The sequence below is a fragment of the Coregonus lavaretus genome (genome assembly GCF_964263955.1).
Source record: "Coregonus lavaretus genome assembly, contig: HAP1_SCAFFOLD_1456, whole genome shotgun sequence".
NCBI lineage: Eukaryota > Metazoa > Chordata > Actinopteri > Salmoniformes > Salmonidae > Coregonus > Coregonus lavaretus.
In genome coordinates this window covers 89884-104368 of record NW_028160778.1, presented here as the reverse complement: position 1 = coordinate 104368, position 14485 = coordinate 89884, and the positions used below count along the sequence as shown (strand labels likewise).

Sequence of the window (14485 nt, the reverse complement as noted above, 5' to 3'; positions counted from 1 at the left end):
TGGGCAGCTGGGAGGAAGTGCTCTTATTTTCCATGGACTTTACAGTGTCCCAAAACTTTTTGGAGTTAGTGCTACAGGATGCAAATTTCTGTTTGAAAAAGTTAGCCTTTGCTTTCCTAACTGCTTGTGTATATTGGTTCCTAACTTCCCTGAAAAGTTGCATATCACGGGGGCTATTTGATGCTAATGCAGTACGCCACAGGATGTTTTTGTGCTGGTCAAGGGCAGTCAAGTCTGAGGAGAACCAGGGGCTATATCTGTTCTTAGTTCTGTATTTTTTGAATGGGGCATGTCTATTTAAGATTGAGAGGAAATTACTTTTAAAGAACAACCAGGCATCCTCTACTGACGGAATGAGATCTATATCCATCCAGGATACCTGGGCCAGGTCAATTAGGAAGGCCTGCTCGCTGAAGTGTTTTTGGGAGCGTTTGACAGTGATGAGGGGTGGTCGTTTGACCGCGGACCCGTTACGGACGCAGGCAATAAGGCAGTGATCGCTGAGATCCTGGTTGATGACAGCGGAGGTGTATTTAGAGGGTAAGTTAGTCAGGATGATATCTATGAGGGTACCCATGTTTACGGATTTAGGGTTGTACCTGGTAGGTTCGTTGATAATTTGTGTGAGATTGAGGGCATCTAGTTTAGATTGTAGGATGGCCGGGGTGTTAAGCATATCCCAATTTAGGTCACCAAGCAGTACGAACTCTGAGGATAGATGGGGGGCAATCAATTCACATATGGTGTCCAGGGCACAGCTGGGGGCTGAGGGGGGTCTGTAGCAAGCGGCAACAGTGAGAGATTTATTTCTGGACAGGTGGATTTTTAGAAGTAAAAGCTCAAACTGTTTGGGCACAGACCTGGATAGTATGATGGAGCTCTGCAGGCTATCTCTACAGTAGATTGCAACTCCACCCCCTTTGGCAGTTCAATCTAGACGGAAAATGTTATAGTTGGGGATGGAAATTTCAGAATTTTTGGTGGCCTTCCTAAGCCAGGATTCAGACACTGCTAGAACATCAGGGTTGGCGGAGTGTGCTAACGCAGTGAATAACTCAAACTTAGGAAGGAGGCTTCTGATATTTATGTGCAGAAAACCAAGACTTTTACGGTTACAGAAGTCAACAAATGATAGCTCCTGGGGAGTAGGAGTGATACTGGGGGCTGCAGGGCCTGGGTTAGCCTCTACATCACCAGAGGAACAGAGGAGGACTAGAATAAGGATACGACTAAAGGCTTTAAGAACTGGTCTTCTAGTGCGTTGGGTACATAGAATAAAGGGGGCAGTTCTCCGGGCGTTGTAGAAAAGATTCAGGGCATTATGTACAGAAAAGGATATGGAAGGATATGAGTACAGTTCAGGTAACCCTAAGCGTTGGGTAACAATGAAAGAGATAGCGTCATTGGAGGCATCGATTGAGCCGGTCTCGGCGTGTATGGGGGGAGGAACAAAGGAACTATATGAGGCAGTTTGAGAGGGACTAGGGGTTCTACATTGAAATTGTATAATAAGAACTAACCCAAACAGCAATAGGCAAGGCATAATTGACATGGGAGAGAGGCATAAAGCAGTCACGTGTTATTAGAGAGAGCTAAGACACAACTGGAAATAGCGATAACGTTTGGGCTAAGACTAAACAGAATAAACAGGACAGAGTACCGTGTAAAGGAACAGTCCAGCAGGCATCAGCTGTGCAGCTGAGTGATCATAAGGTCCAGTGAACAGCAATATGTGAGTCCGAGAGCAGTTCAAATTGGTGCTTCAGCACAGCTAGCAGGGAGCACAGTTGTGGTTTGCGTGTGCTAGCGGGCCGGGGCTGGCAGATGGATCTTCGTGGTCGTCGCAACGGGAAGCCGGTTGAAACCACATCAGACTATTTCGTCGGCAAACCAGTCGTGTTGGATCGGCGGGCTCAGTGTCAACACTAGGAGGTCCCGTCCGGTTGACAGAGAGGTAGATAGCCGGGAGATGGGCCTGAGGCTAGCTCAAGGCTAACTGGTGCTTGCTATAGGGCAATGGTAATGGTAATCAGCCAACAACAGGTTGCAGCTAGCTAGCTGGTTGAGATGATCCGGCGCTAGGGTCCAGTGATTCCGGCAGAAAGTCCAATAAGCTATGGGTCGATAGCACGCTGGGTTGATAGCACGCTGTGCAGACTGGCCGACGAATTGTCCAGGCTAGCTAGAGCTGGCTGGTGGATAGTGTAGGCCACGGACAATGGTGAAGACGCTAACGGTGACTAATAACAGGTAGCCATTTAGTTGCAGCTAGCTAGCTGGTTGTGATGATCCGGCGCTAGGGTCCAGTGATTCCGGCAGAAAGTCCAATAAGCTATGGGTCGATAGCACGCTGGGTCGATAGCACGCTGTGCAGACTGGCCGACGAATTGTCCAGGCTAGCTAGAGCTGGCTGGTGGATAGTGTAGGCCACGGACAGTGGGGAAGACGCTAACGGTGACTAATAACAGGTAGCCACTAGTATCAGCTTACGGTTCTTGATGAAAGTTATAAAGAAATAATAGAATCCTTTCCACGTTGGGTGAGGCGGGTTGCAGGAAAGTATATTTAGTTAAAGAATGAATGTAAAAAATTGAGAAATATAGACAAAAAACAAGAAACGGGATATTTACACAGGACGAAAAATAAAAGCGACCGTACTGCTACGCCTATGGCGTGGGTGTTGTCCTTGGCCACCTGCTGACAAGGCTGACAAGATAGGACCCTTTTGTCCATTGTTATTGGATAGGAACAGAACTTATAACCAGCTCCTGACCTAAATAGATCTTAGCACAACATTTTACTCAACATATCATATTCCATATTCACTATAACAAATATATTTACTACGACAAACCCATTATATACTTTCTCACCATCTCCTTCCATCCTCCTCCCTTTAGTACCTGGCTTATCCTGCCCCTGTCCAGTTAAGTGGTGGAGAGTTTGGAAGCTGTGAGCTCTGATAGAGAAATGTATCAACCACCACGAACAGGTAAGACACACACACACACACACACACACACACACACACACACACACACACACACACACACACACACACACACACACACACACACACACACACACACACACACACACACACACACACACACACACACACACACACACACACACACACACACAGATGACCCAATGTAGATTATGTTCGACTTGACAAAAAGAAGAATACATAAAGCAGATCAGATTAGTTAGATGCATTTGATATTGAATACTCATGTTGTTTATGTTGTGTTAGTGTCTAATTGATGTCTTTCAGGTTGGTGTATTGGGGCGGATTGTTCTGTCCTCTGTATTTCAGACCAAAGCAAGACAACGTTTAAAGCTCACTATGGATCTACTAACAGGTTAGCCTCTATAAAGTATTTGGATGTATTTGAAGTGTGATTATAGTGTGTTCTGTGTTACTCCTTTGTCTATCCAATACTAACTGAATGGTGAATTAATGTATTTACAGTGAATCAATCAACCAATACAGTTTGATTATTGTGTGTTTTATGTCATTCCTTCATCTTTTCCAACACTAACTGAATGGTGAATGAATGCATTTGCAGTCAATCAATCAATCAATACAGTGTTACAGTTGAAGAACTGGGACAAGCTACAAATCTCATTGTGGGGTAGGCCACATGTTATAAAGATGGTTAAAGCTCCTAAACTGAATTACGTCATCAGCATGTTCCACTGTCCATACCTGCCTACACCTTTAACACCATAGACAAAATGATTCATTTGGACTATTAAAAGGGCCAGGATGAACCAAGCTAGATTACAGGTAAAGACTAAGAAGGGAGGATTAAAGCTCCCTAACATGTAATTATAGCAATAAGCCTTTATAACTGCCCAAATAGGCTCTTTATTGAGAACTCTAATAGGCCAATTTGGGTTGACATGGAAGAAGAACTTAATGCCCCATTTGGAGCATCATATTATCTGAGTCAACACTTAAATGTGGGACTGCAGAATCCCATAATGTCCCATACTAAGAAATATGGCGTCAGATAAATAAGAGACAGACATCTTCACCTTTCCTGACAAGCTCTGCTTCTTTATGGAACAACCATAAATACAAATTAGGAGGAAAGGTGGTTGTCTGGAAAGAGTGGAATAGGTTTAGTTTTAGCCTCATCACTAATACATTTCACTTTTGCGCTATGTGTCAACTTTAATTTGAGTGTGGCTGTGGAAGACTGGTCCCGTGATGATGTCTCCAAGTGGCTGAGTACCAATGATCTCCATGATTCCATCCCATCATTCCAAGGTTCACAATCTTTCTGAAGAATGCCAACTCTCTTCAATTGTCCACTTTGCAACGAGCATACTGTCTTTGTGTCCAGACGACTCACACATATTGGCCTCTATCACCAGCATGAACCACATTTTCTAATTACCTGTGGAATTAATGGGTGTGGGAAAGCAAATAGATGTTTTAGCGCCTATCGGTCACACATCTACCAAAACCACAGAGCTTTTAAGCGCCAACTTAGATGAGAATTGCCCTCATGATGAATTTGAGACGGGGACTGATCCCATTGAAGATGTCATGAGCGATGTAGAGAGTCTGCCAGAGGCTGAATATGTTCAAGCCACAGAGATCAACACTGAGCAGCTAATTGAAGGTCTCAAAAACAATATGTATTTTTATTTAGAACATCAGCGAAGAACACTGTATCCCAGCTACGGTATAGAATAGCATTGTTGAGGACCTCAGAACCATTTATGATGCATTTATGACACACTACAGCGATCCCCTCAGGTTTCATCTTACAAAAAAGCAAATAAACGTGGTTGAACATGACGATCTCAGGGACATGCTCAACAACTCTGCAGTATTTGAGGAATGCATTAGATGCATAAGCTCTGCGTGGATGCTGGTGCATTACTGTGTGAAAGAATTGGGCATGGTCCGGCCAATTGAAGTACCACTGAGCAACAAAGAAGGTTATGAAACAAGGTGATTTCAATCCAGCTACATGGTCCCCAGGGTATATGAATATAAAGAGACATGAGACAAAACAATCATAATGAATAAGATTACATGGACAGGGGGACCTGATCCTAGATCAGCACTCCTCCTCTGGGACACTTCCCAGGAGTCACCAGGACCAAGAAACCGAACACTTACTATTGTAAAGTCAAGTTACAGCAGGTTTTTACTGCCTTCTAGTGGAAGATACCAATAAAACACTTTATTATCAGTGTGTGGAGACTGCTGAGTGAAACAGAAAGTAAATGTGTTCTTTTGTACAGGATCCATTTTGAGACGACAGAGCAGAAAACACTATATGGAAAGAACAAAAAAATAAAGTGAGTATTTCTAAGTATTTCTGAACAATAATCTGTTTTAAAGGACAGAGTATGTGAGTGAATACCTGGAATGCGATATTACTAGTTAGTAGAACTGCCACTTGAGCTGAGTTGCTGACAGACAGCAGTTTTCAAAGTGGAAACTAATCAGTAGGCCTACATGTTATTTAGATTGTCATTAAGGAGACACCTATTTTATAACCCTTTTTCCATAAAACATATTAACGCTATAGAACTGATGCACATCAAGAAATAAGGTGACAAATCACAGGAAAACTACTTTAGGCGCTCTAGAGCACGTTAGATACATTCTGTCGGAGGTGGTTTAAACTGAAATCTAATGTCGACTTTGCTTATGGAAAACCATATCATGCGAAGGTTTTTACACATGCTCAGTTGTTGGGTCTCTCGAGTGGAAATTTGAAATGAAAGTTATTGAACTTCCTCATGTGCATCTGTTATTAGAAAAACTCCACAATGAAACTGACATTAAATGTGGAGAATGATAGATCTGTTGACCATCAAGTAGCCTATTCATTTGTATGCCTATGTAGGCTACTGTAGTCTACCGTTTTATACTATAAATATGTTGAAATGACTGGAGTCATTGCAAATCATTTTGTGCCACTTGTGTAGCCAACCTGGAGCAGGAAAACAGATGTAATAAATAGCCTTTAACTTCAGTTTATTATTGTAGCCTTGTGTTATTATGTAATTATTAATGGCCGTGTTTAGTTAATTCAATTGGAAGTTATCAAGTGTCACCATGGTCACAGTTCTATCTCAATTGCTGATCAGATGTTAGAATGCATTAGATTGAAGGTAGCAGTCAGCCAGATTAGGCTACAGGTAAAGAAATAACCTGGCTGTTGTTGACAAGCATGGACCTATTCAGTTCATATCCATATTATTAATATTTGATTCATTGATTGAAATTACGACCCCATCCTCAGTAGACTATTCCAGCAGGCTACTGGGCAACAGAAGCACTTCCTACCTCAACATCGTCTTGCTATTCATCTTAAATAAATTAGTCTGTCAATTTGAACTAAGCAAGCTGCTAAATCATTCAGCTTACATCTTGCCTACATGTTGCCCAGGCTACTGGAGGCTGTCTGAAATAAGATGTAGGCCTATCAGGGGCTATGTTTTGGCCTAGTTTTCAGGCCTTGTGGGCGGGTTTTGCGTAGTCATTGGGCTAGAAAATGTAATTGCATTAAATCACCTGACTGTTTGGATGTGTCTGTTAGTTAATGTTTTTTTTCTTAGAGATAATGAATAAAAGAGAACAATTGACATTCAATAATTAGTTGTCACTGTGTTAACCACAACTAACATGCTGCATCTCTGTTTAGGGGTCAGTGCTCTAAAATGAGTCTCTCTGGGGAGAGAGAGGAGGGGGGCCCTGCCTCTAAAATGAGTCTCTCTGGGGATGGAGAGGAAGGGGGCCCTGCCTCTAAAATGAGTCTCTCTGGGGAGGGAGAGGAGGGGGGCTCTGCCTCTAAAATGAGTCTCTCTGGGGAGAGAGAGGCGGGGGTCCCTGCCTCTAAAATGAGTCTCTTTGGGGAACATGACACCAAAACTAAGAGGTGAGCTGACAATTTTGTTTAAGAATTTATATTCCAAAACGCTATATAGGAGAAAAGAAAATCACATTTGTGTTTTTTCATCAGAAATGATTACTAATGGGTACCTTCAATATAACTATTGTAGAATTGAGATGTGATTTAAAACCATTGTTTAGCTGGAATGTAATGTTCGTATCCTGTATATTTGACTGTGATACGTGGTTGTCTCACCTAGCTACCTTAAGATGAATGCATTTACAGATGCCATATCTTAATTTGACCCAGTTTCTCACAGCAGGAACATAATCCTGCAGCAATAGCAAATGTGAATTTTTAGGTGGATTATAATTAAGGGATATTTTCTGTAGGGGTTCATACATTTTTCATCAGGGAAAATCAAGTCTGACATTTGTAAGTGGAAATTACACACTTTAGACACCTTTATAAAGCATTGTAGTGCTTTAATAATTTCTTTAAACATTAAAAGCAAATTTACCAACAATTCTGAAAATGGATATATAGCGTTTTTGAATGAAACTCTTGTTTCCCCATCTAAGCTCAGAGTAGATGAGAGATGTAATGTTTGTCTCTGTTGTGTTGAAGCCCAATCAAGCAGGAGAGACCAGCCTCCCCTGTACCCAGCTGTGTGTCCATGAAGAGTGACCGGTCTATGGCTCCACCTCTAAACTTTAGAGAGGGAGACTTTTCTACTGAACAAAGGTAACAAGAACTCATGGGTCATGGTCAGTGAGTTAAACAACGCTGTCTCTAGTCATTTCTCCTCTCCCATTTTACCATTTATTTTTGTTTTTTTCATAATCCGTAGGCTAAACCTACGGGGGGGAGGGGACGAGAGGGGAGAGGAGAGGGAGAGAGAGAGAGAGAGAGAGAGAGAGAGAGAGAGAGAGAGAGAGAGAGAGAGAGAGAGAGAGAGAGAGAGAGAGAGAGAGAGAGAGAGAGAGAGAGAGAGAGAGAGAGAGAGAGAGAGAGAGAGAGAGAGAGAGATGAGAGAGAGAGAGAGAGAGAGAGAGAGAGAGAGAGAAATTAGGCTACAGTAAAAAAATAACCTGGCTGTTGTTGACAAGCATGGACCTATTCAGTTCATATCCATATAATTAATATTTGATTCATTGGTTGAAATTACGACCCCATCCTCAGTAGCCTATTCCAGCAGGATACTGGGCAACAGAAGTGCTTCTTACCTCAAAATCGTCTTGCTATTCATGTTAAATAAATTAGTCTGTCAATTTCAACTAAGCAAGCTGCTAAATCATTCAGCTTACATCTTGCCTACATGTTGCCCAGGCTACTGGAGGCTGTCTGAAATAAGATGTAGGCCTATCAGGGGCTATGTTTTGGCCTAGTTTTCAGGCCTTGTGGGTGGGTTTTGAGGAGTCATTGGGCTCGAAAAAGTAATTGCATTAAATAACCTGACTGTTTGGATGTGTCTGTTAGTTAATGTTTTATTTCTAAGAGATCATGAATAAAAGAGAACAATGGACATTCTAGAATGAGTTGTCACTGTGTTCACCACAACCAACATGCTGCATCTCTGTTTAGGGGTCAGTGGTCTAAAATGAGTCTCTCTGGGGATAGAGAGGAGGGGGTCCCTGCCTCTAAAATGAGTCTCTCTGAGGGACATGACACCAAAACTAAGAGGTGAGCTGACAATATTGTTTAAGAATTTATATTCCAAAACGCTATATGCAACAACAACAAAAAAAAATTGTGTTTTTTCATCAGAAATGATTACTAATGGGTACCTTCAATATAACTATTGTAGATTTTAGATGTGTATGAAAATGAGATTTTTTCCAAACATTTTTTCCATTGTTTAGCTGGAATGTAATGTTCGTATCCTGTATATTTGACTGTGATATGTGGTCGTCTCACCTAGCTATTTTAAGATGAACGCTCTTACAGATGCCATATCTTAATTTGACCCAGTTTCTCACAGCAGGAAAATAATCCTGCAGCAACAGCAAATGTGAATTTTTATGTGGATTATAATTAAGGGGCATTTTTTGTAAGGGCTGATCCATTTTTCATCAGGGAAAATCAAGTCCGAAACTTTAAGAGGAAATTACCCACTTTAGAAGCCATTATAAAGCCTTGTAGTGGTTTAATAATTTATTTAAACAATAAAATCTAATTTACGAACATTTCTGAAAATGGATATATAGCGTTTTGGAATGAAACTCTTCTCATGTTTCCCCATCTGAGTTCAGAGTAGATGAGAGACATAATGTTTGTCTCTGTTATGTTGAAGCCCAATCAAGCAGGAGAGACCAGCCTCCCCTGTACCCAGCTGTGTGTCCATGAAGAGTGACCTGTCTATGGAACAACCTCTAAACTTTAGAGAGGGAGACTTTTCTAGTGAACAAAGGTAAGAAGAACTCATGGGTCATGGTCAGTGAGTTAAACAACACTGTCTCTAGTCATTTCTCCTCTCCCATTTTACCATTTATTTTTGTTGTTTTCATAATCCATAGGCTAATCCTTTTTTCCATTTTCATAGTCCTAAAACATTCGCTGTGTGTGAGTGTGTGTGAGTGTGTGAGTGTGTGTGTGTGTGTGTGTGTGTGTGTGTGTGTGTGTGCACTCCCTGGATGAGGAGATGTAATCTCTATCCTGATTGCCTAGTTACTTTCACCCCTACCTACATGTACATATTACCTCAACGACCTGGTACCCCTGCAAAATTTGTATTGTATTTTATTTCACCTTTATTTTAACCAGCTTAACCAGTTGAGAACAAGTTCTCATTTACAACTGCGACCTGGCCAAGATAAAGCAAAGCAGAGCGATAAAAACAACAACACAGAGTTACACATGGGGTAAAACAAAACATACAGTCAATAACACAATAGAAAATATATATACAGTGTGTGCAAATGTAGTAAGTTATGGAGGTAAGGCAATAAATAGGCCATAGTGCAGAATAATTACAATAGTATTAACACTGGAGTGATAGATGTGCAGAAGATGATGTGCAAATAGAGATACTGGGGTGCAAATTAGCAAAATAAATAACAATATGGGGATGAGGTAGTTGGGTGGGCTAATTTCAGATGGGCTGTGTACAGGTGCAGTGATCGGTAAGCTGCTCTGACAACTGATGCTTAAAGTTAGTGAGGGAGATAAGAGTCTCCAGCTTCAGAGATTTTTGCAGTTCGTTCCAGTCATTAGCAGCAGAGAACTGGAAGGAATGGCGGCCAAAGGAGGTGTTGGCTTTGGGGATGACCAGTGAGATATACCTGCTGGAGCGCATACTACGGGTACACATTATTTTTACTTAAGTGCTTTACACCACTGCATTAGAAGACGGATAAATGTGTTGATTTTGAAAGAAAGACGGGCAGATTCTGCTAGGTAGGCTACGAACTATTATAAAGTTAGGTCGTCATCACAGTAGGTTTGAGCTACAGTATGATGACTTACCAACCTGATGGTCTCCGTTGGAAATGTTGTGGAAAATGTTGTACACTCAGTGTATTAAAATATATGACATAAACAACAAATTATAAGCAGATGCTTTACAGTATATACTCAGATACACAAAATACATCTGGTTTCAGATCTAGAATATTCTCCTCTTCAATAGTAATATCATCAATTCTGACCAGTAACTTACCTGGGGTCAAAGGTCCCTGATTTATCACTAAAATGGAAAGGATGATCCATAGAGAAGTCACTCTTCATGGACAGATGACTGGGTACTGGAGAGACTGATCTCAGAGTTTGGTTGGAGATTCTGGAAAACATAATAAATGACCATGAAACTAAATTTTAAACTATATCAAAATTATATTTCAATAGATAAAATACATTACATAAAGCATTAAAATATCTGCCATTACATAAATCAACAAACATGCAGCTCTAGCAGGGCAGGAATTTGACGAACTGACTTGTTGGAAAGGTGGCATCCTATGACGGTGCCACGTTGAAAGTCACTGAGCTCTTCAGTAAGGCCATTCTACTGCCAATGTTTGGCTATGGAGATTGCATGGCTGTGTGCTCGATTGTATACACCTGTCAGCAACGGGTGTGGCTGAAATAGCCGAATCCACTCATTTGAAGGGGTGTCCACATACTTTTATATATAGTGTACATGCTCTGTCCTGCTACTGGTAGGCCTGTAACGTTATGGGAACTGATCTGAACAGGTTTAGGCTGGTCATCTAGGATATGTAGGCTATAGCTGAGGTATAGACCTCCATCTGTATCAGGACTAGGCTCCTGCTACTGTTACTGTTATAACGTTATGGGAACTGATCTGAACAGGTTTAGGCTGGTCATCTAGGATATGTAGGCTATAGCTGAGGTATAGACCTCCATCTGCATATCACTAACAAACCACTATTATATATTATAACCTAGCCTACTTTACATAATATAAATATCCTACTTGTTGCAAAAATACTTTCTGAATGTATCAATGATTTCCCCTCAGATCAATCATGCCTGTTTTAGCCCTTCTGTCTACATTCTCAGATTCAAAGATAATTTTAATGAATACAAATAAGTGTGAGACACGGCCTTGTGTTGCTGCACTGTCTATAACTACCTTAACAAACAGTGACTTATTATTATTATTGACAGTTAACATGGAGAAGAGATGTCACAACCAGATGTTCATCTGATTGCATTAAATAGCCTGACTGTTTCAATATGTCTGTTAGTAAATGTTTTATTTCTATGAGATCATGAGTAAAAGAGAACAATGGAAATTCTAGAATGAGTTGTCACTGTGTTCACCACAACCAACATGCTGCATCTCTGTTTAGGGGTCAGTGGTCTAAAATGAGTCTCTCTGGGGAGAGAGAGGAGGGGGTCCCTGCCTCTAAAATGAGTCTCTCTGGGGAGAGAGAGGAGGGGGTCCCTGCCTCTAAAATGAGTCTCTCTGGGGAGAGAGAGGAGGGGGGCCCTGCCTCTAAAATGAGTCTCTCTGGGGAGAGAGAGGAGGGGGGCCCTGCCTCTAAAATGAATCTCTCTGGGGAGAGAGAGGAGGGGGGCCCTGCCTCTAAAATGAGTCTCTCTGGGGAGAGAGAGGATGGGGGCCCTGCCTCTAAAATTAGCCTCTTTGGGGAACATGACACCAAAGCTAAGAGGTGAGATTACAGTTTTGTACATTTCCAAAACTCTTGTCTACAATTTTTTCACATTCGTTTTTTCATCAGAAATGATTGCTTATGGGTAACTTCAATATTACACTTTGAACACACCGACTGCGTCATTGCGCAAAATAGTATGCAGCATCATCTAAATATGTGTGCAACAAAAGTTAAACATTCACCTTCTGCTACCATATCTGTCAACCTGTTTACGCATACAGTTTGACGCATACGTTAGATAAATCCAATTTATGCACCACACAGAACGCACTGCAACTGCCTCTGCAACGCAATGCTGCAAGGCAAACACAGCGTTCCATTGGAAATGAATGTACTTCTGGTACCAAATGCAATGACGCAGTCGGTGTGTTCAAAGCGTTACTGATCTCAGATTTTTTATTATTAGATTTTAGATGTGTATGAAAATGTTTTTTTTTGCAAATCGCTATATATCCAATGTTTAGCTGGAATGGGATGTTCGTATCCTGTAAATTTCACTGTGATATGTGGTTGTCTCACTTAGCTATCTTAAGATAAATGCACTTACAGATACCATATCTTAATTTGACCCAGTTTCTCACAGCAGAAAAATTATCCTGCAGCAACATGAAATGTGAATTATTATGTGGATTATAGTTCATTAAAACAATTTGTTAGGGCAAATCAAGTCTTTTAAAAGCTAAAATACACTATAATACAGCAATTGTATTGTAAGTCACTCTGGGCCCGGTTTCCCGATAGTGATGGAATTTAGGCTTACCAGTGTTTTAAGTGTATCTTTCCTACAACGGCTGAAGATGTAACATGCATTTCCCACACACCACGCAGAAAGAACGGTCGCTATGATGACTGAAAACACAACCGTGGGACAAACGAGTGACACCTTTCAGGGCAAGGGCGGTCCATTTAAAAATAATTCATTCTTCCCTCGCCCTTTGCCCTGCAAGTGTCCACTCATCATACGTCATGATACGTCATCAGAAGTGTCCACTCATCATACGTCATGATATGTCATCAGAAGTGTCCACTCATCATACGTCATGATATGTCATCAGAAGTGTCCACTCATCATACGTCATGATATGTCATCAGAAGTGTCCACTCATCATACGTCATGATATGTCATCAGAAGTGTCCACTCATCATACGTCATGATACGTCATCAGAAGTGTCAACTCATCATACGTCATGATATGTCATCAGAAGTGTCCACTCATCATACGTCATGATACGTCATCAATCAATCAATCAATCAATTTTATTTTATATAGCCCTTCTTACATCAGCTAATATCTCGAAGTGCTGTACAGAAACCCAGCCTAAAACCCCAAACAGCTAGTAATGCAGGTGTAGAAGCACGGTGGCTAGGAAAAACTCCCTAGAAAGGCGAAAACCTAGGAAGAAACCTAGAGAGGAACCAGGCTATGAGGGGTGGCCAGTCCTCTTCTGGCTGTGCCGGGTGGAGATTATAACAGAACCATGCCAAGATGTTCAAAAATGTTCATAAGTGACAAGCATGGTCAAATAATACTCAGGAATAAATCTCAGTTGGCTTTTCATAGCCGATCATTAAGAGTTGAAAACAGCAGGTCTGGGACAGGTAGGGGTTCCATAACCGCAGGCAGAACTGGAATAGCAGCAAGGCCAGGCGGACTGGGGACAGCAAGGAGTCACCACGGCCGGTAGTCCCGACGTATGGTCCTAGGGCTCAGGTCTCTCAGTTGGCTTTTCATAGCCGATCATTAAGAGTTGAAAACAGCAGGTCTGGGACAGGTAGGGGTTTCGTAACCGCAGGCAGAACAGTTGAAACTGGAATAGCAGCAAGGCCAGGCGGACTGGGGACAGCAAGGTGTCATCATGCCCGGTAGTCCTGACGTATGGTCCTAGGGCTCAGGTTCTCAGAGAGAAAGAGAGAACGAGAGAATTAGAGAGAGCATACTTAAATTCACACAGGACACTGGATAAGACAGGAGAAGTACTCCAGGTATAACCAACTAACCCCAGCCCCCCGACACATAAACTACTGCAGCATAAATACTGGAGGCTGAGACAGGAGCGGTCCGGAGACACTGTGGCCCCATCCGAAGAAACCCCCGGACAGGGCCAAACAGGAAGGATATAACCCCACCCACTCTGCCAAAGCACAGCCCCCGCACCACTAGAGGGATATCCCCAACCACCAACTTACAATCCTGAGACAAGGCCGAGTATAGCCCACAGAGGTCTCCACCACAGCACAAACCAAGGGGGGGCGCCAACCCAGACAGGAAGATCACGTCAGTAACTCAACCCACTCAAGTGACGCACCCCTCCCAGGGACGGCATGAAAGAGCACCAGCAAGCCAGTGACTCAGCCCCTGCAACAGGGTTAGAGGCAGAGAACCCCAGTGGAGAGGGGAACCGGCCTGGCAGAGACAGCAAGGGCTGTTCGTTGCTCCAGAGCCTTTCCGTTCACCTTCACACTCCTGGGCCAGA

The 14485-nt window shown here is 42.2% G+C and overlaps 1 long non-coding RNA gene across 1 annotated transcript; it reads left to right on the top strand.

The window, feature by feature from the left end:
- The first annotated feature begins 2910 nt into the window (after positions 1-2910).
- LOC311121443 lies at positions 2911-9354 on the top strand. Its single transcript, XR_014612280.1, has 4 exons — positions 2911-2992; positions 3278-3365; positions 8454-8552; positions 9163-9354. It is a non-coding gene; the product is annotated as an uncharacterized lncRNA (long non-coding RNA).
- Positions 9355-14485: the final 5131 nt, after the last annotated feature.